General features: G+C 43.1%; 1 long non-coding RNA gene across 1 annotated transcript; it reads left to right on the top strand.

The window, feature by feature from the left end:
- Positions 1–3930: 3930 nt before the first annotated feature.
- Positions 3931–7331, top strand: LOC127336499 (uncharacterized). Its single transcript, XR_007873346.2, has 5 exons — positions 3931–4531; positions 4620–4860; positions 4955–5067; positions 5563–5647; positions 6952–7331. It is a non-coding gene; the product is annotated as an uncharacterized lncRNA (long non-coding RNA).
- The last annotated feature ends 761 nt before the right edge of the window (positions 7332–8092 follow it).

Genomic DNA, 8092 nt, shown 5'->3' with positions numbered 1-8092 from the left:
GGACGAAATCAACGCCAAACATCCTATTTTTCCCGGAAGCATCCAGAACACCGAAGAAGAGTCGGAGGAGAGCCAGGGGGCCACCAGAGGGGTGGGCCACGCGGGCCACACCCTGGCCGCGCCCCCCTATGGGGAGGCCACCCTGTCGACCCTCCTGCGCCGCCTCTTCGCCTATATAACCCCTTTCGACCTAAAAACGCAGCACCAATTGACGAAACTACAGAAAGACTCAAGGGTGCCGCCGCCATCGTGAAACTCCAATTCGGGGGATAGAAGTCTCTGTTCCGGCACCCTGCCGGGACGGGGAAGTGCCCCCGGAAGCCATCTCCATCGACGCCACCGCCTCCATCATGCTCCGTGAGTAGTTCCCCCATGGACTACGGGTTCTAGCAGTAGCTAGTTGGTACTCTCTATCCCATGTACTTCAATACAATGATCTCATGAGCTGCCTTACATGATTGAGATCCATCTGATGTAATCGGTGTTGTGTTTGTTGTGATCCGATGGATGATACATTATGATTAGTCTATCTATAAAGTTTGTGAAGTTATTGTTGCTGCAATCTTGTTATGTTAAATGCTTGTCACTAGGGCCCGAGTGGCATGATCTTAGATTTAAGCTCTATACTTATTGCTTAGATTGTATCTACAATTTGTATGCACATGTCACTGTCCGGAACCAAAGACCCCGAAGTGACAGAAATCGGGACAACCGGAGGGGATGGCGGTGATGTGAGGATCACATGTTTTCACAGAGTGTTAATGCTTTGCTTCGGTACTCTATTAAAAGGAGTACCTTAATATCCAGTAGATTCCCTAGAGGCCCGGCTGCCACCGGCTGGTAGGACAAAAGATGTTGTACAAGTTTCTCATTGCGAGCACGTATGACTATATATGGAAAACATGCCTACATGATTAATGAATTGATGTTCTGTCTTAATGCTTTGATTCCTATCAATTGCCCAACTGTAATTTGTTCACCCAACACTTGTTACTTATTGGAGAGTTACCACTAGTGTAGATCGCTGGGAACCCCGGTCCATCTCTCATCATTACATACTCGTTCTACATGTCATTGTAAGTAGTATCAACTATTTTCTGGTGCCATTGCTCTCATATTGCTATTACTGCTGCTGTGTTACTGTTACTACTGCTCTCATATTACTGCTACTTTCACATCACCCCTGTTGCTAGTGCTTTTCCAGGTTCAGCTGAATTGACAACTCAGTTGTTAAGGCTTATAAGTATTCTTTACCTCCCCTTGTGTCGAATCAATAAATTTGGGTTATACTACCCTCGAAGACTGCCGCGATCCCCTATACTTGTGGGTCATCAAGACTGTTTTCTGGCGCCGTTGCCGGGGAGGCATAGCTCTACTCATAAGTTCACCTGGGGAGTACACTCTACCTCTCTCTCTGTTTTTATTTTATTTTACTTTGTTTTGCTTAGTTTACTTTTGTCTAGTTTATTTGTGCTTAGTTTATTTCTGTCTAGTATTATTTTGCTTAGTTTACTTTTGCTTAGTTTCTTTTTGTCTTGTTTTATTTTTCTCATATACCCAAAAATCCATAAAAATTTGAAAAACCTAAAAATTAAAAACTGCTGTTATGGGAGAACCCACAACCTACTTGGAGCTTATAGAACATTATAATAATTATAGAGAATCAAGAACTGGTAAAGTAATGAGTGCTATGATAGAAAAATTGAATACAATTGCTAAAATTTTGCTTAAATGCCATGATATAAATTGTTGCTCTAAAGAGGATACTAAACATCTGAAATTTCAATGTGTCTTTAGTGAAGAAGTTTTAATTAAGAACTATAATTGGAATAACTATATTCATCTTGGGTTCGAAGAGGTAGAACAATTTGTCATATTTATGGGAGCCTCTGAGATAGAATCCTTCATGGTTAAAAATTATGAAACTTGTGTTGTTTGCAAGGACCTTAAAGATTATGTCTCTTCTATCCTTAATTTTTGCAATGAAAGTTACAGTGATAATCCTTATATCATTGATTATAAAGAGAGACTCATTAATGCACAAGAATGCACTCACAATTTGCAGGAACCTGTGGAAGAAGAAATTGATGAACCTGAAAGCTCATTGGATGAAAAAGAGGAGGAAATTGATGAACCTGAAAGCCCATTGGATGAAAAAGAAGAGGAGAGTGATGAACAAAAGGGGGAAGAATGGATTAGCTACCCATGCCAACCTTCTAATGAGAGTAACTCTTTATCTCTTACACTATTCGATTGTCCTCCATGCTTACCGAAAGAGGTTGAATGTTATGTTCCTGTGGATTCTCTTGAAATAGTACCTATGAGTAATACTTGTGAGAATAATTATGCTACTGTTATTTATGATAATCCATGCTACTTTGATAAATCTTATGATAATGCTTTGTTTGTGCCTGATGTCGAAATGCATGGTACTAAAGAATTTTGCTTAGCAAATGTTTATGATAAAGCTCTAGATGATGGTCCTATGTTACTTGATACTATTAATTGTACTACAAATGAAAATGGGATTGGAGAGTTCTTGACTTATTCTATGAGTCCCATATCTCTTGAGATTGATCAACTACCTTGTTATATTATTAATAAAAGAAAGTTTGAAAGTTTTAATTCCACTATTCTTGAACTTGATAAAAATTATATGTTTGTGGATCATGAAAAGTATGCTGCATGTGATAGTTATATTGTTGAGTTTATTCATGAAGCTACTGAAAATTATTATGAGAGAGGAAAATATGGTTGTAAAAATTTGCATGGTACTAAAACACCTCTCTATATGCTTAAAACTTTGAAGTTACGCTTGTTCTATCTTCCTATGCTTGTTACTTTGCTTTTCATGAACTTGTTTATTTACAAGATTCCTTTGCATAGGAAGCATGTTAGGCTTAAATGTGTTTTGAATTTGCCTCTTGATGCTCTCTTTTGCTTCAAACACTATTTCTTGCGAGTGCATCCTTAAAACTGTTGAGCCCATCTTAATGGCTATAAAGAAAGCAACTTCTTGGGAGATAACCCATGTGTTATTTTGCTACAGTACTTTGTTTTATATTTGTGTCTTGGAAGTTGTTTACTACTGTAGCAACCTCTCCTTATCTTAGTTTTGTGTTTTGTTGTGCCAAGTGAAGCCTCTAATCGAAGGTTGATACTAGATTTGGATTTCTGCGCAGAAACAGATATCTATCTGTCACGAATCTGGGCTGTTTTCTCTGTAGGTAACTCAGAAAAATATGCCAATTTACGTGCTTGTTCCTCAGATATGTACGCAACTTTCATTAGTTTTGAGTTTTCTGATTTGAGCAATGGAAGTGTTTATTAAAAATTCGTCTTTACTGGATGTTCTGTTTTGGCAGATTCTGTCTCTGTTTTTTGCATTGTCTCTTGTGGACTTTAAGCAAGGCTTTCTACATGTGGAGAGCTGTAGCTAATGTTTTATTGAGTTCTTGCAATGTGTCACTACAGGACCAAGGTGGATTTAATTTTTTTTTGAGTACTAACCCCTCTAATGAAGTTTATGAGAAGTTTGGTGTGAAGGAAGTTTTCAAGGGTCAAGAGAGGAGGATGATATATGATCAAGAAGAGTGAAAAGTCTAAGCTTGGGGATGTGTAACGGCCCCGGGTAGTATCCCATATTAGATTTGTTTGTGCTTTCCTTGTATGCATCATCATGCATCATGCATCCTATCATTCACAAGATTTTATTAAATAAAAATTATTTCTTCAATAAAAACTATTTGTGTTTCCCTCTCATATGGTTTTATAATAAACCTCCTCCCTCTATTTCTTTTAACAAAACCCTAACAATCAAAACTATATTAATAAATAAAACTATTTTAAATGTTTCACAGTTTTAAAAATGGTTTGGTTTTGTTTGGTTATGTTTTCAAATACCAAAACAGTTTTGAAAATAAGAGAGAAAAGAAAAGGATTTTCAAAATCAAACCCTAACCCCTCTAACCAGGCCTCTCTCTGGACCCTCTCTATCCGGCGGCCCAACTCCTTTCCCTCCTCCCTGGCCCGAGCCGGCCACTTCCTCTTTCAGCCCAAGCCCACCAACCATACCCCTTCGCTTTTCTTTCCTGTTGTCGTCATCCTCCTCCACGAGCACCGCGTGACCACCGTGGTCCTCCACCAGCCTGGCTCACACCTGCCCCCTCTCCTTATCCTCTCTGCGCCGAACCCTAGCCCTCCCCCTTATCTTCTTCCCTCCACGCCGCCACCACCTACTTTCCCTCCACCCTTTCTGTTTTCTCCTCTCTGTGAGCAAAGGAAGGGGAAAACCACCACAGTACCTTCTCCACTTGCCATGGCGCCGCCGCCCCAGAGCACCCCTCGCCGAACCGAGGGCACCAGAAGATCCGCCTCGTCGTCCTCTTCATCTGCGTGTAAGGAATCGTCCCGAGGCGCTTTGTACTGAGCACAAGGTCGCCGATTCCCCGCAGCGTTTGCTGTCCATCTTCTCCGAATCCGGCCGCCTACGTCCTCCTCCGGCCCGTCCGATACCTCCATCACGATCGCGGTGAGCTGACGCATCTCAGGAGCCCCTTCGCCCTCTACTTCTTCATCTACTCCGTCCTCCCGTCGTTGACCGCCTCCCGTCGCCGCAGGTACCCGACGCCGACGCCACTCCGGTGCCTCCCCGGCTCAAAGTCCTTCATGGCTGGAGTCCCCATGCTCTTCCGTTTCGAACGTGCCCGCTCCCGTCGCACCTCGTTTCCTACTTCGTGAGATCGACATCAGACCAGGACCTCACGCCATGGCTGCAGCCTCCCAAGTTCATCCACGTCGCTGTTTGGTTCAAGTTGTTCCACGTCCTCCTTTACACATGAAACGGACAATACCGCAGTGGTGAGCTGTTTGCATCCTGGCCCGTGAGATCTTGTGTTCAAATTACCAATCTGACTAATTAAGCCATCTTTTTGCTCTATGATTCCTTGATCAGATCTGGCAGCACCGACGGGCCTTGGCCCAGATCCTCCGTCCCTGATCAACGCCCAGTGCGGCCCAGGCCAATCTCACGCCAAAGCTGACCAGTTCCAGCCCAGGACAGCGCAGGTCCGACCCAGTTCATCCTTGGCCCCTTTTCTGTTTTTCCTGAAAATTGCTGCAAATATTTATATCTTGCAAAAATCATATCTCCTAATCCGTAACTCGGATTAACATGTATTTTATATGTTTTTCAATCAGAAAAATGCAAAGAACAAGAATATGTCATCCATTCATCTGTTTGCATTTTGCATCATGTCGCGCGTTGATAGTCGTGTATGTTCACCTAACATATATGCGGAGTATTTCGGAACACCGACTAGGTTTTCCCGCTCCGTTTAATATTGAAGTAGATCACCCTTGCTATGTCGTGCCATGCTAATCAACACTTAAATTTTTCGATAGAAAATGCAACTCCAACCTTAATTTGTTTGCCCGGGTTTCAAACCCGCTTAATATGGATAAGTTGCATTGCACCATCGATGCCATGTCATGCATATCTGCATCTTGCTCATGCCGGTTCTTTATCCGTAGTAGTAAGACTTGCATGCGTTGTTTGTCCAGCATTTGCTTCTTCCCGGATAGGATCACGAAGTGGTGTGGTGAGATACGCCAAGTTCTCCGGATGTCCCTCGGCAAGCTTTAACAGGCAAGCATTTTCCCTATACTTCTGCCCCTGCAGAAGTCGCTTACCTATTTTATTTTGCCTTCTCCCTCATGCTATCCTTAAGTTGCGTTCTTGTCACGTGTCCCTTCCACTTGTTACCTTAAGCAGCCTATATTGCCACCATCACCTCCCACGGCTATTGTTTGGTTATCGAGTCTGCCCTTGCGAGTCGTAGTGCATGCTAGTGCTGTCTTATTTTGTTACCGTTGTTGTTATCTTATCGGGTTATATGTTGGGAAGAATCATGGTTACTTTAGTTGTTGACATTTGTTTAGCGGAGGCATCGGTGGGTCAGCTGATCGTTTTATGACGGCTCACTTGTGTTTCCTAAATACCTTAGGACCCCGAGTTCTTGTTATCTGTTCCGAGACTGAGCGCTCTAACCACACGTGGGTATGCTTACCGGGTCTCCCCTCGACCACTGCCGGAATCTACAGCTTTGTCCAGTGGCCACAACTAGTTTGGATGTTTGTTTTGTTTCTCCCGGGCGTGCAAGCATGTTTCTTTGTGGTCAGATGATATGATGTTACTTTTGGGGAAGCCGTGAGTGCCTTGTAACCCCGTTGTCTCTTGCACGCTCGTAGGATGCGGTACGTATTGTTAAGAGGTCATCCTCTAGTGGGCTCTGATCCTCTTAGCCGTAGACGCAAACAGCTAAGTCCGCTTCGGAGCACGGCCGGACTTCGATACGGGTTAACTTGGTTAGGTGGCTTCCTGGACATTGTTGTGGTGAAGGAGAGTGCGTGTCGTGATATCCACCTGTCGTAAGTGGGTTGATCGTGCGTGTGGGCACATTTGGGCACCCCTGCAGGGTTACAATCTTATCGATAAGCCGTGTCCGCGGTTATGGACGACTTGGAGCTGTACGACTTGACCATAGACAACTTACACATGTTGTTTCAATCATAATAACTTGTGTAGTAAGTTAGCACAACTTCAATAATAAATTGTTAAAACTTGACAACCGTGTGGGTGCCTTTGTAAGTACTTCTTTGCGAAGGGGGAAAGCGTCGGTTGTGTTATGTTTGCAGAGTATAGAACTGTTAGTTACGCTCTCTCACCTTCTCTGATAGACGACTGTTGTAGAGTGTCTCTATAGGTTTTTAGTGCTTGCGCGCTGCCGCTTAACTCCACCATATTGCCTATGACGTTCCTCTTGCGTCCTCTAAGTCCCCTGCGTGCCTCAAGTACAAAGGACGACTGGTTGACGAATGCTTATACGTCTTGAAGTCTTGTTAAGTACGAACCCGTACTTATTGCTGCTTCTACGGGATATAACCGGGCAGGTATGAAGATATGTTCGATGAAGACGACGTTAGCAAGGTTACCCTTCCGGCTTGGCCTGGGCAGGGTTATGGACGCCACTGGTTATCTTCAGGACTCTTAGTCCAATTTGTATCTTGTCCGTACTCGGATGTATTCGATCTTCTGTATGATTTGGATTTTTTTTATTGTATATTTGTATCTTGACTCGTTGCAGTCGTTGTTGTATATATGTTTCTTGTGGGCTCTATTGTAATCCTGTTGTAATGTTACCGCTCGTGTTAATTCCTCTGGCATCACGTGTGTGATTTGTCGCACACGTCGTGTCGGAGGGCGTCTCTGGATCGATATCGTGCGGATTTCGGCGGGATCGCTGGAATCCTTATGGTACCGGTCCCGGGGCGTCACAGGATGCCCCCGTGGTTCATCCCTGCATATTTCAAGAAGACTCAAGCATCTAATCTTGGGGATGCCCAAGGCATCCCCTTCTTCATCAACTTATCAGGTTTCTTCTATTGAAACTATATTTTTATTCGGTCACATCATATGTGCTTTACTTGGAGCGTCTGTATGTTTTATTTTTGTTTGTGTTTGAATAAGATCGGATCCTAGCAATCCTTGTGTGGGAGAGAGACACGCTCCGCTTTTTCATATGAACACTTGTTCTTCATTTTACCTTTAATGTTCAATGATAAAAGTTGGAAGCTACAATACTTATTTGGTTGGAAACAGAAAATGCCTCATAATGTCTTGGATAATTTGACACTTGGCAATTGTTTTGAGCTCTCAAGTAGATCATGATTAAGTTTTTTTCATGTAGTTTTAACCTATTAGTGGAGAACTACTGAAGAGCTTGTTAAAATTGGTTTGCATAATTGATCTCTCTTAAGGTCTAGATATTTTCTGGTAAAAGTGTTTGAGCAACAAGGAAGACAGTGTAGAGTATTATAATGCTTGCAATATGTTCTTATGTAAGTTCTGCTGTACCGGTTCATACTGGTGTTTGCTTCAAACAACCTTGCTAGCCTAAGCCTTGTACTGAGAGGGAATGCTTCTCGTGCATCCAAAACCTTGAGCCAAAAACTATGCCATTTGTGTCCACCGGCCAAGGTGGTGCCCTGATGGACTCAGCCGTTCCCAAAAGCGCAGGGTTCAGCGATTGCG

This window comes from Lolium perenne, chromosome 2 (genome assembly GCF_019359855.2).
Source record: "Lolium perenne isolate Kyuss_39 chromosome 2, Kyuss_2.0, whole genome shotgun sequence".
Classification (NCBI taxonomy): domain Eukaryota; kingdom Viridiplantae; phylum Streptophyta; class Magnoliopsida; order Poales; family Poaceae; genus Lolium; species Lolium perenne.
Note: the sequence above shows the minus strand (reverse complement) of the source record. Positions and strands in the feature narration are given on the sequence as shown.